Source organism: Heterodontus francisci, unplaced genomic scaffold (assembly GCF_036365525.1).
Source record: "Heterodontus francisci isolate sHetFra1 unplaced genomic scaffold, sHetFra1.hap1 HAP1_SCAFFOLD_89, whole genome shotgun sequence".
In the NCBI taxonomy this organism is placed as follows: Eukaryota; Metazoa; Chordata; class Chondrichthyes; order Heterodontiformes; family Heterodontidae; genus Heterodontus; species Heterodontus francisci.
In genome coordinates this window covers 4521784-4543630 of record NW_027140677.1, presented here as the reverse complement: position 1 = coordinate 4543630, position 21847 = coordinate 4521784, and positions in this window count along the sequence as shown.

Below are 21847 nucleotides of genomic sequence, written 5' to 3'. Positions count from 1 at the left end.
AGCAGTGCTAGGATACTGGGAGGGTTGACCCTGACAGGATTCGTCCCCACCCAGGGCACCTGATCGAGTGGCAGATGGAATATTTTCACCTGGTGGGTCCACAGACTGCGCCACCATGGGCGGGCTCCTCACCTCGGGAGTTGCCAAGATTATAGGGGCATCTTCTCCCCCTCCATTCCAAGGGATGGAGGGTTTCCGCCCAGGGCTCGAGGTCCTCATGGTGCTGGTGGCAGGGGGAACCCGAGGACCCGCGCCAGGAGTTGAACCTCATAGTTCAGGGCCTTCTTCAGAGGAGGAGCACCTCCTCCTCTTATTCCAGGAGGAGCGCGTAGGCTCATAGGCCTCCATCACAGTCGAGGCCTCTGCTTCGACATCCGCAACCCCCCTGCCCAGATCCCTTGGGCCCGAGCTCAGCCACAGGGCAGGTGGGCTCCCCTGGATTGGCCCTAGGGCTAAGCCCTGGCTTAGGTTCTCCTCTTGTGTCCAGGGGGCGTGCTTTTTGGTGTTTTGAACTGCACCATGCCTGAGCGGTGGTTTTGCAGGTGTTGGGGGAGTAGAAGGTGCAGCGACAACACCCTGGTCCGCCGAGGTGGAGTTGGTGGCCTGTAGGTTGGGGCAGCTCTTCCGAACATGCCTCACCCCCTTGCAGGCATGGCACCACACCCCTTCCGAGGTCCAGAAGACACGGGAGGCCGCCCCCTGGAACTCCACATTAAACTGGCCCTCTGTAACCTCCTCCCGCACCAGCGCCAGAACGAGCTGGCAACGGAAGGAGTACATATGCCGGAGGCTGTTCTCACGAAGACCAACCTGGACTGGGATGAGCCCTGTCTTTACTTCCCCCTGATGGTGCAGGTGGGGAAGGAGGAGCTCACCAGGAATGAAGGGCGGAACATTTGATAAAATGATTTGATAAAATGAAGCGAGGAATTAAGAGGGCCAAAAGGGGTCATGAAATATCTTTAGCAAACAGGGTTAAGGAAAATCCCAAAGCCTTTTATTCATATATAAGGAGCAAGAGGGTAACTAGAGAAAGGATTGGCCCACTCAAGGACAAAGGAGGAAAGTTATGCGTGGAGTCACAGAAAATGGGTGAGATTCTAAACGAGTACTTTGCATCGGTATTCACCGAGGAGAGGGACATGACGGATGTTGAGGTTAGGAACAGATGTTTGATTACTCTAGGTCAAGTCGGCATAAGGAGGGAGGAAGTGTTGGGTATTCTAAAAGGCATTAAGGTGGACAAGTCCCCAGGTCCGGATGGGATCTATCCTAGGTTACTGTGGGAAGCGAGAGAGGAAATAGCTGGTGCGTTCGTTAACAGATATCTTTGCAGCATCCTTAAACACGGGTGAGGTGCCGGAGCACTGGAGAATTGCTAATGTTGTCCCCTTGTTTAAGAAGGGTAGCAGGGAAAATCCAGGTAATTATAGACCGGTGAGTCTGACGTCAGTGGTCGGGAAGCTGCTGGAGAAGTTATTGAGGGATAGGATCTATTCCCATTTGGAAGAAAATGGGCTTATCAGTGATAGGCAACATGATTTTGTGCAGGGAAGGTCATGTCTTACCAACTTAATAGAATTCTTTGAGGAAGTGACAAAGTTGATTGATGAGGGAAGGGCTGTAGATGTCATATACATGGACTTCAGTAAGGCGTTTGATAAGGTTCCCCATGGTAGGCTGATGGAGAAAGTGAAGGCGCATGGGGTCCAAGGTGTACGAGCTAGGTGGATAAAGAACTGGCTGGGCAACAGGAGACAGAGAGTAGCAGTGGAAGGGAGTTTCTCAAAATGGAGACCTGTGACCAGTGGTGTTCCACAGGGATCCGTGCTGGGACCGCTGTTGTTTGTGATATACATAAATGATTTGGAGGAAATTATAGGTGGTCTGATTAGCAAGTTTGCAGACGACACTAAGATTGGTGGAGTAGCAGATAGTGAAGGGGACTGTCAGAGAATACAGCAGAATATAGACAGACTGGAGAGTTGGGCAGAGAAATGGCAGATGGAGTTCAATCAGGGCAAATGCGAGGTGATGCATTTTGGAAGATCCAATTCAAGAGTGAACTATACAGTAAATGGAAAAGTCCTGGGGAAAAGTGATGTCCAGAGAGATTTGGGTGTTCAGGTCCATTGTTCCCTGAAGGTGGCAACGCAGGTCAATAGAGTGGTCAAGAAGGCATACGGCATGCTTTCCTTCATCGGACGGGGTATTGAGTACAAGAGTTGGCAGGACATGTTACAGTTGTATAGGACTTTGGTTCGGCCACATTTGGAATACTGCGTGCAGTTCTGGTCGCCACATTACCAAAAGGATGTGGATGCTTTGGAGAGGGTGCAGAGGAGGTTCACCAGGATGTTGCCTGGTATGGAGGGCGCTAGCTATGAAGAGAGGTTGTGTAGATTCGGATTATTTTCATTCGAAAAATGGAGGTTGAGGGGGGACCTGATTGAGGTGGACAAAATCATGAGAGGTATAGACAGGGTGGATAGCAAGAAGCTTTTTCCCCAGAGTGGGGGATTCAATTACTAGGGGTCACGAGTTCAAAGTGAAAGGGGAAAAGTTTAGGGGGGATATGCGTGGAAAGTTCTTTACGCAGAGGGTGGTGGGTGCCTGGAACGCGTTGCCAGCGGAGGTGGTAGACGCGGGCACAATAGCGTCTTTTAAGATGTATCTCGACAGATACATGAATGGGCAAGAAGTAAAGAGATACAGACCCTTAGAAAATAGGCGTCATGTTTAGATAGAGGATCTGGATCGGCGCAGGCTTGGAGGGCCGAAGAGCCTGTTCCTGTGCTGTAATTTTCTTTGTTCTTTGTTTGTTCTTTGACCCATCACGCAATGGCCTCCAGGGGGGTCTAATGGCAGAAACGTCCTGCCCTAGTGAGCCCCTTGCTCAGGGCTAGGGACACCGCACGCTCAGTCTTCAGGAATAACACAGCCTTCCCGTACATTTTAGACGCATCAACAGTAGCCAAACGGCCTTTGTTATCACGCATGTCTCTATTGGCATATTGGAGTGGATGTTGCTCTTGAGCCCATGCTTTAATGTTATCAGTGCAAACATTGACGGTGCAACAGGTGCAGCTGTCGCAGCGTCAACAGCATACGTGCAAGAACGCCCCGCCACCGGTAAAGAGGAGCTTGCCATGGGGTCGAATAGAAATGCCCACCCCTAAGAAACAAAGTAAACACCAGTTTTTTTTTTAAACTTAAACAATATGAATGGGGGGTGGGTGGCATTAGAGGAGGATAGGGGTGGAAAGGAAAAGGAGAGGAGTGGATAGGTGGCCGTTAGTTGGAAGGGAGAGAACGGCTGCAAGGATGTTGCTGTATGATCGGTGGTTGGAGCACCTTGCTGCAGAGTCCACAGTCCAGTCTTCCAGTTAGGGGTGGGTTCTTCTCCCGGGTCGGCGATAGCCGCCCGGTTCTCTCCTTCACCTGCTGTTGTATAATGACTTTTTTCAGCTGGGCAGCTCCAGCCGTCCTGAGCCACACAGTTGTGGTGGGGAGGGAGCCCCCTTTATGCAGGATGGAAGAAAACCACAGGAGCAATTGCAGGGCCTCCCTACAGAATTTGGCAGCCCCACCCCTGGATCTTCCAGCACCTCCTGCCTCCCATCAACAGTCCAAACAGAAACAGTTCTCTGGTGCTCCCACACCCACCTCTCCAAAATAACATGTAAGTTTTCTCTGTTCTTGAAAAGCAGAAACTGCTCCACAGTTGAAGCTCCAAGTTGCGGTTCTCCTCTCTCCTCTCCAGTTCCAGCTCCCACAGCCTGCTCAGGTGCAGCTGGTTCGTCTAATTGCACACAGGAAATGCTCCAAGCTCTCCAGCCAATCCCGTGCTGTGCCTGTCCTGGAAGTGTTTGATGGGACAGTATAATGGATCAAACAGACCCACCCTCACCTTCTCAACGGGCAACTGGAGATTGACAACATATGCTGGTCTTGCTAGTGATTCCCATATCCCAAGAATGAAGTTAAAAAAATCTGTATATGTAAAACAAATTAAAAGCCTCTACACATCAGAAGTGGGGAAGTTCACTGATGATTACCCAATATTCAGTCCCATTCACAACTCCTCAGATACTGAAGCATCCCATGTCCAAATGCAGCAAGACCTGGACAACGTTCAGGCTTGGGCTAAGAAGTGGCAAGCAACATTTACGTCACACAAGTGCCAGGCAAAGACCATCTCAAACAAGAGAGAATCTAACCATCTCCCCTTGACATTCAATGGCATTACCATTGCCAAATCCCCCACTATCAACATCCTCGGGGCTACGATTGACCAGAAACTGAACTGAAGTAGCCACATAAATACCGTGGCTACAAGAGCAAGTCAGAGGCTAGGAATTTTGTGGCGAGTAACTCACCTCCTGACTCCCTAAAGCCTGTCCACCATCTACAAGGCACAAGTCAGGAGTGAGATGGAATACTCTCCACTTGCTTGGATGACTGCAGCACAAAACACTCAAGATGCTCAATACCATCGAGGACAAAGCAGCCCACTTGATTGTTTGTGGATGGGGTGTCAATCACTCCCTCCACCATCAACACACAGCGGAATCAGTGTGTACCATCTACAAGATGCACTGCTGCAACTCTCCTTCGACAGCACGTTCCAAACCCACGACCTCTATCCCTAGAAGGACAGGGGCAGCAGATACATTCAAACATGACCACCTGCAAGTTCCCCACCCAGTCACGTACCATCCTGACGTGGAACTATATCGCCGTTCCTTCACTGTCGCTATATCAAAATCCTGGAACTCCCTTCATAACAGCACTGTGGATCTACCTAACCCACATGGACTGCAGTGGTTCAAGAAGGCAGCTCACCACCACCTTCTTAAGAGACAATTAGGGATGGGCAACAAATGCCAACGTTGCCACCGATGCCGTGAAATGAATAATTTATTCCACGTGTGGTATCACTAAAGCCCCGTACAATTGTAGCAAGGCTTCTTTAATCTTGTACTCCACGCTACTTGCAATAAAGGCCCAATTGCCATTTGCCTTTCTAATTGCTTGCTGTACCTGCATGCTAACTTTTTATGTTCCTTGTACGAGTACATCCAAGTCTCTGAACATCAACATTTTTAAGATTCATGCCTTTTAAAAAATATTCCACTTTTCTATTCTTACGAGCAATGTGAATAATCTCACACTTCTCCACATTATACTCCATCAGTCACCTTGTTGCCCACTCACTTAACCTGTCTATATCTCTTTGTAACCTCTTTGTGTCCTCCTCACAGCTTGCATTCCCATCTAACATTGTATTGTCAGCAAACTTAGATACATTACTCTCAGTCTCTTCGTCTAAGTCATGAATATAGATTGTACACAGGGACCAGGGGTGGGTTAATGCTCGAGTTTACAGGACCCAGCAGTGGATTAATGAAAGGTCTGGCTCCATGTTTTGACTATGCCCCCTAGTACTAGATCATAAATTGAGAGGAGACGGTGGAGTCGTGGTAATGTCACTGAACTAGTAATCTAGAGGCCCAGATTAAGGCCCTGGGGACACGGGTTAAAACCCCCCATACTTTAAATTCAATTAATTCATAAAAATCCTGGAACCGATGATAGTTTCATGGCATCATTAGCACTGAGACTATCAATGACTGCCGTCTAACCCATCTGGTTCACGAATGTCCCTTAGGGAAGGAAATCTGCCTACATTAACTCTAGACCCATACTCTTAACTGTCCTCTTGTAAATCTGAGTTCTTTTTGCCTTCAGTCTGGTTCAGTAAATATACCGAGTCGGATGTGTAGGTAAAATCAATTACTTTATTTGCGCATTTAGCTGGCTGACTTACTCTCATGCAATGACACTGACTCCACCCCAGAGTCTGTCTGGTCCACCAGAGTAAGTGAAGTTTGTGATACAGGTACTACTGTTTATACATTAAGATTCATGCTACACCTCCTTGTTTAACCAATCAGTGCGGTACAATTCGACTTCACCCACGTGGTGACATGCAGTACATCTGTTACTGAGGTTACAATACACTCCATTCTCAATACATACTTGTTACTAATAAAATATTGTTTTGTACCAGGAAGATAAAACAAAGCGGACAAGCAAGCTAATTAGCAAGAGCATAGGAATCATCAATAACCATTCTGGTCTCACTCCCTACATGGATCATGAGTTCTGTTTCTACCTTGTGACAAGTAATTGCGGAGCATCCTGCTATCTCTATTAGGTGTACATTCCTGAGTGTTTCGTGCAGTCTGCAGCTACAAGTAGTGGCAGCTCACAAAGATAAGAGGGGCCTAGCAATCCTTATCACTCACACAGGGATGGACATCATTTGATTCACAGGAGTCCATTTGTTCCAAACCACAGGGAGTCACACAATCAGGCCATAAAGAACAGATGTCTTTGCAATTACCAGTGTCGGCGAGTCTTTACAGTCTCACACGCTCTGCCTTTACTTTTAACTATTTCATTGTGGTTTCTGCCACTTAAAATCAAAGCTCAGCAAAGCTACTATTCCTAACTTGGCTATATTTCCCATTAAGCATAGTGCCATGCCTTTCTGCTCACTTCCACATTCCCCCCTTTAATCATTCTATGATAACCTTCTCTCTACTGATCAACTTATATATGATTACATATATTCACTCGGATTATATGGATCTATTTACTCAAATAACATTTAAACAGTATAATATAAAAGCAAATATAAAAGAAAAAACTCAGCAACTGCTGAATCAGAAGGGTAGGCTGAGCCACCCTCCAACAAGGGGGCGTGTATTAGCCTGGTCAGTATGCTTTTCATTCTGACTGTTCCCTAGGATTATCATGTCTGGGTGATAAGAAGAGTGCTGTTGAAGTACAATGTCTCGCTCTCTCGCTGTACCAGCTGCAAGGCCAAGTTGCCTCTGCAGCCCTGAAGTTATGAAGTCATTTCTGAGAAGCTGTCCCTCCCTGCAGCACTGAAGCTAGCTTGTTAGCAATACATGATTGATTAATTGTTTCATCTTAAATGTTCCCATGTAATTCTGTTCTTAAAAAATCTAAAATCTAAATTCTGTTCTCACAGTCCCCCCTTTGATTCTTCAAACCATTTTTAAAAATCATTCCCTTGATCCCACCTAGGTGCCTTTAATGGTCTCTATTTGTCTAGAAACAGCCTTCAACACCCAGAGGGGTCGCACTCAATACGTTGCCTGCTTGTGCCATAATAGGGGCCTGCGGGAACTCTGTAAAGGCACAAATTTTGCAAGGGCTTCAGTTACTCGTTTGCAATATGAAAGGTGGTACACTTATACAATTACAATTTCGATTGTACAAACATCTTAGAGTACATTGATCATTCATTAATTAATTTTAAGTATATATGAAAAGGTTATACAATTACCCTTTTATGGCATAACTAATTGTCCCTCCTTTGAAAGAGCAAGTTCGAACACCAGTTGCTTTTTCGGGTAGCTGTCCAACCTGTGTTCATACATCCTCTTACATCGCCTAATTAATTTCTAAAGTTGCCAAATTAAGTAGGTTACATATAACACCATGATACCCCAAACCACTATCAGGACATGGGAGATAATTCTAAACCAGGGGTGTATCTGCACGTCTGACCCCCAGTTCCATAAGTCATCCTGCCAGGTAGAATCATTTATCTCGTCAATCTCATCTTGTTGCATCTTCGACTGTTGTTCCAAATTGTATTACGCTACAGCAATGGCTTCTCGCTGCTGTCGATCGTTACCCAAGCGTGTGGGCAATGGCTGAATAGTCAAATCCTCCTTAATACTTTCTGTCAAGTTATTGTTTCTGTCTTTTGCTTATGTATCTGTACCAACTCCATCTTCCCTACTCGGGTTGGTATTTGTGGGTTGAACCAAAATGTACTGTTGCTCAACGGACAAGTCCGTTTATGTCCATACTGGTACTCCTTCGCTGTGGTGGTTAAGCAATATCTCCCCTTACCCATATAGGCCACATGGGTTAGCTCTGACAATGCGTTCCTAGTCTCCATGGTGTAATTTACAGTGGCATTAAGCCCACATTTTGATTCTGCCGTTTTATATTTAGGATGAGGACTTATGACCACCTGGTTTTCCAGACTACCCTCAGACAATGGACAATATTGTTCCAATTACCTCTTTTCCAACTTCCATAACATAGGGTAAAATATCATTGTATTTTATGTAATCTTTTCCCCTTATCACTCCTGTAGTTTCTACTTTGTCTAATTGCATCCCTAACTTATCTCCCAGAATTACAGGTATTCTCATTACTACTCCAGGGCAGCACAGTGGCGCAGTGGTTAGCACTGCAGCCGCAGTGGTTAGCACTGCAGCCTCACAGCTCCAGGAACCTGGGTTCGATTCTGGGTACTGCCTGTGTGGAGTTTGCAAGTTCTCCCTGTGTCTGCGTGGGTTTTCTCCGGGTGCTCCTGTTTCCTCCCACAAGCCAAAAGACTTGCAGGTTGATAGGTAAATTGGCCATTATAAATTGTCACTAGTATAGGTAGGTGGCCGGGAAATATAGGGACAGGTGGGGATGTTTGGTAGGAATATGGGATTAGTGTAGGATTCGTATAAATGGGTGGCTGATGGTCGGCACAGACTCGGTGGGCCGAAGGGCCTGTTTCAGTGCTGTATCTCTAATCTAATCTAATACTCATAGATCCTGTATTTACACATTCCTGATCTTTCCATCCTTTAAATTTTCTGATTTGGCACCTGGTAATTTTATCATTTGTGTGACTAGTTAAGTATTCCAACTGGGTGTCATTGATCCAAACTGGCACCTGTCTTGCATCAATTTGCCTCGAATTTTTTCGAATTTGTTCTAACATTCACAAACTGCATGTACTACAAACACTCTTATTATTTGAAATGTCACTGTTCACTAATATTATATGTTACTGGTTACTAAAATAATATTTCTAGATAGACAAATTGTCTCCCTTGCCTTTTCTCTGGTTTTCATCCTCCTTCGCTGCACATAGCGCCTGCATGAACGGCAAGCTAGTATGCCCCATATTATGGCCAGTATTAACTGTATTTTACTATGGAGGCACCGGTATTGAATCCGGTAGCAACGTCATTAACTATCCCTCTCCTTGTCCGATAAAGTTGATTCTGACCTCGAAATCTGACGGCACCCATGGCATCGGCAGCCTGCTGCATTACAATCTTACTTAATACACTATACATATTTCTTGCCTGTTCCATACAATATCCCGGCATTTGCATCCCAGAGATATTGACCAGGACAGGCACAATCTCATGTTTAACATTATCATACAACGCTTCCCCTGGGCTCGATGCACCCACACACATCCATGTTCCTTTCAACTTTCCTTATCATCTGTTGCCCAATGGGAGGGGCACAAACAATTCCAAAGACACAGCTCTCAGTTACCCCTCCCCCTTTCTGTCTGGTCACGCAGTTAGCACGGTCATCTGTGGAACACCGTACACACTTCCCATTCAACATGTTGTGTAATGCCCCATAGTTCATATAGTCCATATTAATATTCCTTTCCTTAATCCGTTGTGCATCCATTACCGGGTCTTTGTTCTTCAGGCCCCACAGCCACTGCAGTCCAGTTCTTTCCCATTCGCCACTAGTTGGTATATCTGTAATTTAAACACACTGCCCTGGTGGTCACCAGGTGTTAGTACTTGTCCATGTCGTGAGTATCCTCCGATGAGGGATACATGTCTACCTGTGGGGACCGAACATGTCCTGGGGAATCCAGGAGTTAATTTATATTCTTATCATCTCTACTCTTTTGAAATTATCGATATGGTCCCATTGTGCTCGGGTTTCGTTCCCCACAATCCTTGCCCAGTTAGTAACCCATCTAATAATAATCCAAATGCCTATCAATACTACCATTATTCCCTTGATTATATTTTTTTAGTTGGGACCATGTATTTCTATCGGCCCTTCCCTTTACGATTACTTTGTCTCCCACAACAGGCACCTTTGTCTGTTCCTCTATCATGTTTCTATAGAACCTCCTGCCTCACCTTGTGCAGTTGTCTGCACAGCGCCTTCACAAATCTTTAACCCCTTCTCTTGCGGGTCCTATTTCCTGCTATGACATCCCCTGGCAACCTCATTGCCCTTCCTGTCACCGTATTCATCAAGTCTTTCCTACTTTAGCTACACCACTCAGTCCCTTTTGTTCCTTTTTCAAAATATCCTTTACTAGCTGACTAAGCGTTCTAACATTCTGGTCCACATTTTCCAAATCTATAGTATTGACAATTGAAGTTCCCTTATTAAGGACTGTGGCTGCGTCATTCACTAAACTATGTTTATGTCTCTTTCCCTTTATTATTCCCTCATTACCAAATTCCTGTCTCAGCAATTGTTACAGTAATACCTTGTACAACTCTCGGTTCTTAGGGCACCAGCCAGGTAGCTGGATATCTGAGATATTCAATATTACCGGAACCAACTCGAGCTTTATGTTATCATATACAATTTTATTAGTTTTTATTATCGCAAGTCCATTCTGTAGTCAAGGCCGGGCAAGGGAGACCAGTCACTTGTGGCTGTTGGGTCGTAACCTTACTCGTTAGTAATTAAAATGTGGGGGTAATCGGGGTGATTGGAGCTTGTTGTCCGTTTAATAAATTTTGAATGCTGGTTTGATTGTTGGCTCCTTCCCTTGTACACCCCCCCCCCCCAATGATTTTGAAACAAAAGGTCCCTTGAGGGCCTTTGCTGTCAAAATCTGACACACCTTGTAGATTAAATTGTCCACTAAAATAAAAGCAAAATACTGCAGATGCTGAAAATTGTCTCATTGATGAAGATGCTGTGATATTTGATGTCTGCAATTAAGGTCTTACATTCTCAAAGCTGCTGGATCTCTTGCTGTGGCATCAATTCTCACATGGCCTGTCGTCACCTGCTTAAAAGCAACCCACAAAGAATCCTTTGTGGCTCTGCCCCTGAGCCCAATGGGTTAATTTGTCCAATTCTATCTGCCAATTTAGAAATTTAAAATTTAACAATGTCCAATATGTATAAATTTTACTCTCAGCAATGCAAAATTGTGTGGTGGATTAAATGGAAAAACAGCAGCTGCAGCGGGGTTTTTTTTTTAAAGTGGCGGAGCAAAATCGTCTCAGCTGCGTCACGTTACAAAACCTTTTCCTTCTCTGATCGGAAAAAAAACCACACTCCATTTTAATCTATTTTTTTTCAATCCTTTTGGTATCTTTAGGGTTGCTCGCCTTTGAAGTTGAAAATGCCACAAATGCTTCCGTTGCTTTCCAAATAACAAATTACATCTGCACACTTACACTGGTATTCCACTGTCATGCCACATATTCTGAACTCTCAGGTGATCTTATGAAAAGATCAAATATCAGCGGTGAGGAAAAGGGGGGGGGGCGCTGGTGGTGTCTATCTGAGACCCCCTGCAGGGTCCTGATGTCTCAGGTTATGGCCAGACTTTCAAATGTAGCTCTCTTTAAAAACTCATATCTCCAAGAGAAAACTATCAATTGCCAGTCTTATCTACACTTTCCTGACTGTCACTGGATAATTCGAGGCTTCTTGGAAATTAGCTGTTTATTTCACTATTTGTTTATCCCCAGAATTCCTTTATTAGCGCTTGCATCAGCCAGATCTGATTGCCAATTCCCATTAATTGTAATTCTATTTCATTTTGAGCCCTGGAGAACCTTTACAATATTCATAATTCCTTAAAACAGAAATCAAACATTTCCATTTGATTCCAGACATTAGCGTATATTGTTTATGCTTTTTTTTTTTTACCTCAGATGACATTTTAATTCCTAAAATAACTTGCCAAATTAAACTGGATTTTTGACATCTCAGATTCTTCCAAATTCAAATAACAGTAAATTTCCCTTTGAATGCTTTAAATAACCACTCATATCAATTGAATTTTGTTTATTGATTCCAATTTCTTATGCCCAGACTTGGTTGTACTTTTTGTATGTTAAAGACAGAAGTGCTTGCAACTATCTCTCCTTCTCAAGCACTGTGTCTCATTGATAAGGATGGTTGAGCATGGTTAATTTCTTGTTTGTCTCCAAGGGGGCGAAGCAAAGCATTCTCCGCTGCGCCGCTTTACGTAACCCTTTTTTTTAATGGAAAAGAACTAAACTGCTTTTTAAATGTTTTTTTTTTAATACTTAGGATTTTCAAACAACAAAATCTTTAGTAACATTATCAACTTCAAAGGAAACCATCTCCATCAGGAAAGACAGCATTTTCGATTAAACTCCAATTGTTTCCAAACTTATTTTTTCATCTTTTATAAGAGGTTTCTAATCCAAGGATTATTATTTTTTTTAACAAAGATGATTCCGAATTCCAATTCACTGCAATAATATTTAAAATAAAAACTGCCAATGTTATATGAGTGAGTCCTCTGCCCGGAACCAAAGACTCCTCCAAAACATGACATAATAAACTTGAAAGTTCATTGTGGCAACAAATGAAATTTCCAGTTCTTCAACTTAAACAGGTCAATTAACCTTAATAGTATTAATTCAATTCAGACTTATTAACTTATACTGCTTATTAACTACACACAGAACAGAATAGCACGTGCTTATTTCAAAAGATAGGTAAATTACGTCATTTTCTTGTTCATTCTTCAGGTGCCTTTCAAATGACTGTAATAAAACCAAAAACTAAAGAAAAAGTTATTTAACAATCTTAACACAAAATATTTAACACCAGCTTCTTAAACAAACTTTAAACAGACAGAATCTTTCCTATATCTCCTTTGTTTATTCTTCTCTCCCTTAAACCAATATCCAATTCCTGACATTTGCTACTTAAAAGTCAGTAAAACATGTCTTTAATTTAAACTCCAAAAAAATTAGAACAGATTTTAAACTGGAACTCCAATTAAAGCAGGAGTGGTAAACTTCAAATTGGATTTCTGCCAAACATCTTCAGACCTTCAAGGCTGAAGCTTATCTCTTACAAAATTGTTCCTTGTCTTTTCACAGTTGCAAAACCAGCTTTTAAAATCAAAATAACATTTTAACTTAAAATATAATTTAATTTTATATCCCATTCCTGGGTGCACAACACTAAATCGAAATGAACACACTCAACAATCACCTTTCACACTCATTCAATTCCAAACAACTTCAAAAATTTATTTCTGTAATGGGTTACGAATTCAAAATACCAAATCTCTTTCAAAATTCCCTGTCCCGATGTCAAGGAACACACACAGGTTCAACGAATTCACAACCAAAACATGATTCAAGGATCCCACAAAATATACACTTGTAAAAATAAAAAAGTAACAGACTCATTCTCTCATCATTAAGGCCAGACAACAAAGAGTTAACGACAGTCAGTTTTACAGAACACAAGTTGTACATCCCAGACATTCAATTCCATCGCGGAAGCTTCCACCATTCTCACATTCAAATCAAAGACACAGGAACTTACTTTTACTCGAAAACATACCTATCTTTAAAAACACATATTTTACCGTGGCGCTTCTGCGTCTTTCTCGAGTGGGCAAACGGACGTGGGTCGCCTTTCTCCAGAGGACATGATTTACTTGTCCCCAGGGGCAACCCTTCTTCCTTACAAGCCGTCGAGCCCATTCTTCCTTTTACTTTCTCAAACCCTAGTTTTTTTATGAATCAAGCAGCATTAAAACGAAAGAAAACGAACAAGACACAAGAAAACAAATAGACACAAACAAAAGATGAACCACACACAAGGAGACGAACAGGCGCAGTTAATGTTGCGATCAACAGAATTTTTAGAGTCTTTTGGTTTCCCCATTCACTAATCGGTATTCTTAATTTGAGGGCGTTTTCTTGCCAACTTGATAGGAGGATTCTATTTTTTTTTCTCCATAATCCAATTAATTCTTTGGCCCTATTGCCTTTATTTTGTTTCCAGATTTTTTTTCTTGGGTTTTTTTTTCAGTCACTTCCAAATCTTTTGTCCCCCCTAATGGCCATTGGACTCCTAATTTCTTATTTAAGTCTGCCGATAATTGTCTGAAGACTTTCCCTTCATCCGGATATTTATCACACAGTACGTTACTCACAAATTATCCTATTCGAAACTAAAAATACAAATAAAACCTTAACCTCAGCCATTCTAAAACAAGCTGCTTAAGCCTTCAGTCGTGACCAACTTTAACTTTAACCTCAGTCCCATCAGCCGTAGTCTGAACTAACCGACTAACCCTGACATAAAACTTTAACCTCAGTTCCCCTCAGCCGTTGTCTAAACGAACCGACTAAACCTGACCTAAAATAAAACTTTAACCTCAGTTCCCATCAGCCGTAGTCTAAACTAACCAACTGAACCTGACCTAAAATAAAACTTTAACCTCAGTTCCCATCAGCTGTAGTCTAAACTAACCAACATGAACCTGACCTAACGATATAACACCTCAGTCATACCTACATCGACTGAACTTTGTCTTTCTAATCCGCCAGACTGATCATTGATCTCGCCCAGACAATCTTACCTGACCATCAGCGAGTGATCAAACTTTTATCGGACTACGGGACACAGGAAAACCGACATGGTCATATATCAACTACTCACGTCGGGGACCCATTTCCCCTCTCTCCGTCCAACACGAGTCTGATTCTGATTTCGCTGATGATCGGCGGTCGTCTGTTGAGATCCCACTTCTGACACCAAAATGTAAATCTGAGTTCTTTTTGCCTTCAGTCTGGTTCAGTAAATATACCGAGTCGGATGTGTAGGTAAAATCAATTACTTTATTTGCGCATTTAGCCGGCTGACTTACTCTAATGCAACGACACTGACTCCACCCCAGAGTCTGTCTGGTCCACCAGAGTAAGTGAAGTTTGTGATACAGGTACTACTGTTTATACATTAAGATTCATGCTACACCTCCTTGTTTAACCAATCAGTGCGGTACAATTCGTCTTCACCCATGTGGTGACATGCAGTACATCTGTTACTGAGGTTACAATACACTCCATTCTCAATACATACTTGTTACTAATAAAATATTGTTTTGTACCAGCAAGATAAAACAAAGCGGACAAGCAAGCTAATTAGCAAGAGCATAGGAATCATCAATCACCATTCTGGTCTCACTCCCTACATGGATCATGAGTTCTGTTTCTACCTTGTGACAAGTAATTGCGGCGCATCCTGCTATCTCTATTAGGTGTACATTCCTGAGTGTTTCGTGCAGTCTGCAGCTACAAGTAGTGGCTGCTCACAAAGATAAGAGGGGCCGAGCACTCCTTATCACTCACACAGGGATGGACATCATTTGATTCACAGGAGTCTATTTGTTCCAAACCACAGGGAGTCACACAATCAGGCCATAAAGAACAGATGTCTTTGCAATTACCAGTGTCGGCCAGTCTTTACAGTCTCACACGCTCTGCCTTTACTTTTAACTTTTAGTTTCGGTGACTGCAGCGTGGATAGCAACGGAGGTGCGTGAACGGGCTTACAGCTGTGAAGTCAATTTCAGCGTAAGTTTAAAAGTGAATTCCCTTTTGTTTTCGGAGGACCAGGGGACTGCTGGGGAAGGAAAAAGGTATATATTTGTGTGGTTTAGAACCTCTTTCTTTTAGTTTCGGTGACTGCAGCGTGGATAGCAACGAAGGTGCGTGAACGGGCTTACAGCTGTGAAGTCAATTACAGCGTAAGTTTAAAAGTGAATTCCCTTTTGTTTTCGGAGGACCAGGGGACTGCTGGGTAAGGAAAAAGGTATATATTTGTGTGGTTCAGAACCTCTTTCTTTTAGTTTCGGTGACTGCAGCGTGGATAGCAACGGAGGTGCGTGAACGGGCTTACAGCTGTGAAGTCAATTTCAGCGTAAGTTTAAAAGTGAATTCCCTTTTGTTTTCGGAGGACCAGGGGACTGCTGGGTAAGGAAAAAGGTATATATTTGTGTGGTGGCTGTACCCGAGACACTACACGTGTAGTGTCTCCCACCCACCCTCCTCCTCTAACCATAAAAAAAGGACTCTGGTGTGTTGATAAGGTAAGCTTTTTATTTAGGAAGTTCTGTCCGTTGGATTGCTATCCTAACAAGTTTTGACTTTTTGTTTTTTTTTGGTTTTTCAGTAGATTTGTTGGGAATTTGGAATAGTGGGAATGGAGGTTAAGGCAGTTGCATGTTCCTCCTGCAGAATGTGGGAGGTAAGGGTCGCCAAGAGTGTCCCTGCTGACTGCATCTGTGGGAAGTGCACCCAACTCCAGCTCCTCGAGAACCGCGTTAGGGAACTGGAGCTGGAGCTGGATGAACTTCGGATCATTCGGGAGGTGGAGGAGGTTATTGAGAGGAGTTATGGGGAGGTAGTCACACCTCAGGTAAAAGAAGTAGGTCGATGGGTTACCGTCAGGGGAAGGAGAGGGAACCAGCAGGCAGTGCAGGGATCCCCTGTGGCCGTTTCCCTCAACAACAGGTATACCGTTTTGGATACTGTTGCGGGGGACGACTTACCAGGGGTAAGAAATGGGGTACAGATATCTGGCACAGAGTCTGTCCCTGTTGCTCAGAAGGGAAGGGGGAAGAGGAGCAGAACATTAGTCATTGGGGACTCCATAGTTAGGGGAACAGATAGGAGGTTCTGTGGGAACGAGAGAGACTCACGGTTGGTATGTTGCCTCCCAGGTGCCAGGGTTCGTGATGTCTCGGATCGTGTTTTTGGGATCCTTAATGGGGAGGGGGAGCAGCCCCAAGTCGTGGTCCACATAGGCACCAACGACATAGGTAGGAAGAGAGATGGGGATTTAAGTCAGAAATTTAGGGAGCTAGGGTGGAAGCTGAGAGCGAGAACAAACAGAGTTCTTATCTCTGGGTTGTTGCCCGTGCCACGTGCTAGCGAAGCGAGGAATAGGGAGAGAGAGGAGTTGAACACGTGGCTGCAGGGATGGTGTAGGAGGGAGGGTTTTGGTTTCCTGGATAATTGGGGCTCTTTCTGGGGTAGGTGGGACCTCTACAAACAGGATGGTCTTCACCTGAACCAGAGGGGTACCAATATCCTGGGGGGGGAGGTTTGCTAGTGCTCTTCGGGGGGGTTTAAACTAATTCAGCAGGGGGATGGGAACCTAAATTGTAGTTCCAGTGTGCAGGATGTTGAGAGTAGTGAGGGCAGAGATAAGGTTATAAGGACACAAGAGGGTACTGGCAAGCAAGAGCTTGGTTTAAAATGTGTCTACTTCAACGCCAGGAGCATCCGGAATAAGGTGGGTGAGCTTGCAGCATGGGTTGGTACCTGGGATCTCGATGTTGTGGCCATTTCAGAGACATGGGTAGAGCAGGGACAGGAATGGATGTTGCAGGTTCCGGGATATAGATGTTTCACTAAGAACAGAGAAGAGGGTAAAAGAGGGGGGGGGATGTGGCATTGTTAATCAAGGAGAGTATTACAGCAACAGAAAAGACGTTTGAGGACTCGTCTACTGAGGTAGTCTGGGCCGAGGTTAGAAACAAGAGAGGAGAGGTCACCCTGTTGGGAGTTTTCCATAGACCTCCAAATAGTTCCAGAGATGTACAGAAATGGATAGCGAAGATGATTCTCGCCAGGGGTGAGAGTAACAGGGTAGTTGTTATGGGGACTTTAACGTTCCAAATATCGACTGGAAATACTATAGTTCGAGTACTTTAGATGGGTCAGTTTTTGTCCAGTGTGTGCAGGAGGGTTTTCTGACACAGTATGTAGACAGGCCAACCAGGGGCGATGCCACATTGGATTTGGTACTGGGAAATGAACCCGGCCAGGTGTTAGATTTAGATATAGGTGAGCACTTTGGTGATAGTAATCACAATTTGGTTAGGTTTACCTGAGCGATGGGCAGGGACAGGTATATACCGCAGGGCAAGAATTATAGCTGGGGGAAAGGAAATTATGATGCGATTAGGCAAGATTTAGGATGCGTAGGATGGGGAAGGAAACTGCAGGGGATGGGCACAATCGAAATGTGGAGCTTATTCAAGGAGCAGCTACTGCGTGTCCTTGATAAGTATGTACCTGTCAGGCAGGGAAGAAGTTGTCGAGTGAGGGAGCCGTGGTTTACTAAAGAAGTTGAAGCGCTTGTCAAGAGGAAGAAGAAGGCTTATGTTAGGATGAGACGTGAAGGCTCAGTTAGGGCGCTTGAGAGTTACAAGCTAGCCAGGAAGGATCTAAAGGGAGAGATAAGATGAGCAAGGAGAGGACACGAGATGTCATTGGCGGATAGGATCAAAGAAAATCCTCAGGCTTTCTATAGGTATATCAGGAATAAAAGAATGACGAGAGATAGGTTAGGGCCAATCAAGGATAGTAGTGGGAAGTTGTGTGTGGAATCGGAGGAGATAGGGGAAGTGTTAAATGAATATTTTTCGTCAGTATTTACAGTGGAGAAAGAAAATGTTGTCGAGGAGAATACTGAGATACAGACTACTAGGCTAGATGGGATTGAGGTTCACAAGGAGGAGGTGTTAGCAATTTTGGAAAGTGTGAAAATAGTTAAGTCCCCTGGGCCAGATGGGATTTATCCTAGGATTCTCTGGGAAGCCAGGGAGGAGATTGCAGAGCCTTTGTCCTTGATTTTTATGTCGTCATTGTCAACAGGAATAGTGCCGGAAGACTGGAGGATAGCAAATGTTGTCCCCTTGTTCAAGAAGGGGAGTAGAGACAGCCCTGGTAATTATAGACCTGTGAGCCTTACTTCGGTTGTGGGTAAAATGTTGGAAAAGGATATAAGAGACAGGATTTATAATCATCTTGAAAAGAATAAGTACATTAGAGATAGTCAGCACGGTTTTGTGACGGGTAGGTCGTGCCTCGCAAACCTTATTGAGTTTTTCGAGAAGGTGACCAAACAGGTGGATGAGGGTAAAGCAGTGGATGTGGTGTATATGGATTTCAGTAAGGCGTTTGATAAGGTTCCCCACGGTAGGCTATTGCAGAAAATACGCAAGTATGGGGTTGAAGGTGATTTAGAGCTTTGGATCAGAAATTGGCTAGCTGAAAGAAGACAGAGGGTGGTGGTTGATGGCAAATGTTCATCCTGGAGTTTAGTTACTAGTGGTGTACCGCAAGGATCTGTTTTGGGGCCACTGCTGTTTGTCATTTTTATAAATGACCTGGAAGAGGGTGTAGAAGGGTGGGTTAGTAAATTTGCAGATGACACTAAGGTCGGTGGAGTTGTGGATAGTGCCGAAGGCTGTTGTCGGGTACAGAGAGACATAGATAGGCTGCAGAGCTGGGCTGAGAGATGGCAAATGGAGTTTAATGCGGAAAAGTGTGAGGTGATTCACTTTGGAAGGAGCAACAGGAATGCAGAGTACTGGGCTAATGGGAGGATTCTTGGTACTGTAGATGAACAGAGAGATCTTGGTGTCCAGGTGCATAAATCCCTGAAGGTTGCTAACCAGGTTAATAGGGCTGTCAAGAAGGCATATGGTGTGTTAGCTTTTATTAGTAGGGGGGTCGAGTTTCGGAGCCACGAGGTCATGCTGCAGCTGTACAAAGCTCTGGTGAGACCGCACCTGGAGTATTGCGTGCAGTTCTGGTCACCGCATTATAGGAAGGATGTGGAAGCTATGGAAAGGGTGCAGAGGAGATTTACTAGGATGTTGCCTGGTATGGAGGGAAGGTCTTACGAGGAAAGGCTGAGGGACTTGAGGTTGTTTTCGTTGGAGAGAAGGAGGAAGAGAGGTGACTTAATAGAGACATATAAGATAATCAGAGGGTTAGATAGGGTGGATAGTGAGCGTCTTTTTCCTCGGATGGTGATGGCAAACACGAGGGGACATAGCTTCAAGTTGAGGGGTGATAGATATAGGACAGATGTGAGAGGTAGTTTCTTTACTCAGAGAGTAGTAAGGGCGTGGAACGCCCTGCCTGCAGCAGTAGTAGATTCGCCAACTTTAAGGGCATTTAAGTGGACATTGGATAGACACATGGATGAAAATGGAATAGTGTAGGTCAGATGGTTTCACAGGTCGGCGCAACATCGAGGGCCGAACAGCCTGTACTGCGCTGTAATGTTCTAAATTCTAAAACTATTTCATTGTGGTTTCTGCCACTTAAAATCAAAGCTCAGCAAAGCTACTATTCCCAACTTGGCTATATTTCCCATTAAGCATAGTGCCATGCCTTTCTGCTCACTTCCACACTCTGAAACGGCCAAGTAAGCCATTCAGTTGTGAAGGGCAGTCGCGGATTGGCAACAAATGCTGGTCTTGCCAGTGACGCCCATATCCCATGAAAAAAAAAATAAAAATCCCCAATGATACAGTAGATAGAGAGAAACTATTTCCAATCAGTTGCAAATAATATCGGGAAAACTTTGATCAAATCACCCCTTAATCTTATAAATTCCAGGCAATGCAACCGTCATAGCGAAGTGATGCATTCTGGCAGAAGGGATGGGGAAAGGTAATTATAAATTTAATGGCACAGTTCTAAAGAGTGTGCAGGGCAGAGGAACCTGGGGATTCACGTGAATAGATTATGAAGTTGGTTGGACATATTCAGGAGAGCAGTTGGCAAAGCATTTGGGATCTTGTCTTCATAAACAGAGGTACTGAGTGCAAAAGCAGGGAGTTAATTTGAATCTTTATAAAGCTCTGGTTAGGTCACAAATAGGGTACTGCATCCAGTTCTTGTCATCACACTTTAGGAAGAATGTGAAGGTGGATGGGAAGGGTGCAGGTTGGAGACGCTGGAGTTGTTCGCCTTGGAGCAAAGGAGATTGAGGGAGATCTGATAGCGGTGTTCAAAACTGTGATGGTTTTAGATAAGGTAGACAAAGGAAAACTATTCCCATTAACTGATTGGACAAGGATTGGCGACAAGACTAAGGTTTTGGGAAAGAGATACCAGAGGGATGTAAAGAAGTTTTTTTTTACGCAGCCTGTGGTAATGACCTGGAACTCACTCCTGAGAGGGTGGTAGAAGCAGGGAAGATCAATAATTTCAAAAGGAAATTGGATGGACACTTGAGGGAAATAAACCTGCAGGACTACAGGGATAAAGCAGGGGAATAGGACTGACTGGACTGCTCCACAGAGAGCTGGCATGAAATCATAGAAAAATTACAGCATAGGTGACCATTCAGCCCATTGTGTCTGTGCCGGCCAAAAAAACTAGCTGCCCAATCTAATCCCACCTGCCAGCATCTGGTCCATAGCCTCTCAGGTTACAGCACTTCAGGTGCATGTCCAGGTACCTTTTACACGAGTTGAGTGTTTCTGCGTCCCCCACCGATCCTGGCAGTGAATTCCAGACACCCACCACCCTCTGGGTGAAAAGGATTTACCTCATGTCCCCTCTAATCCTTCTACCAATCACCTTAAATCTGTGCCCCCTGGTAATTGACCTCTCCGCTTGGGGAAACAGGTCCTTCCTGTCTACTCTATCTGGACCCCTCGTAATTTTGTACACATCAATTAAGTCACCCCTCAGCCTCCTCTGTTGTAAGGAAAAATAACCCTAGCCTTTCCACATAGCTGCAACTTTCAAGCCCTAGCAACATTCTTGTAAATCTCCTCTGTATTCTCTCCAGAGCAATTATGTCCTTTCTGTAATGTGGTGACCAGAACTGTATGCAATACCCCAACTGTGGCCGAACCAACGGTTTATACAGTTCCAGCATTATATCCCTGCTTTTGAATTCTATACCGATGCCAATAATGGAAAGCATACCATATGCCTTCTTCACTACTCTATCTTGCTGTCCTGCCACTTTCAGGGACTTGTGGACATACATGCCAAGGCTTTTTTAAAAATTTATTTAGAGATACAGCACTGAAACAGGCCCTTTGGCCCACTGAGTCTGTGCTGACCACCAACCACCCATTCATACTAATCCTACATTAATCCCATATTCCCTACCACAT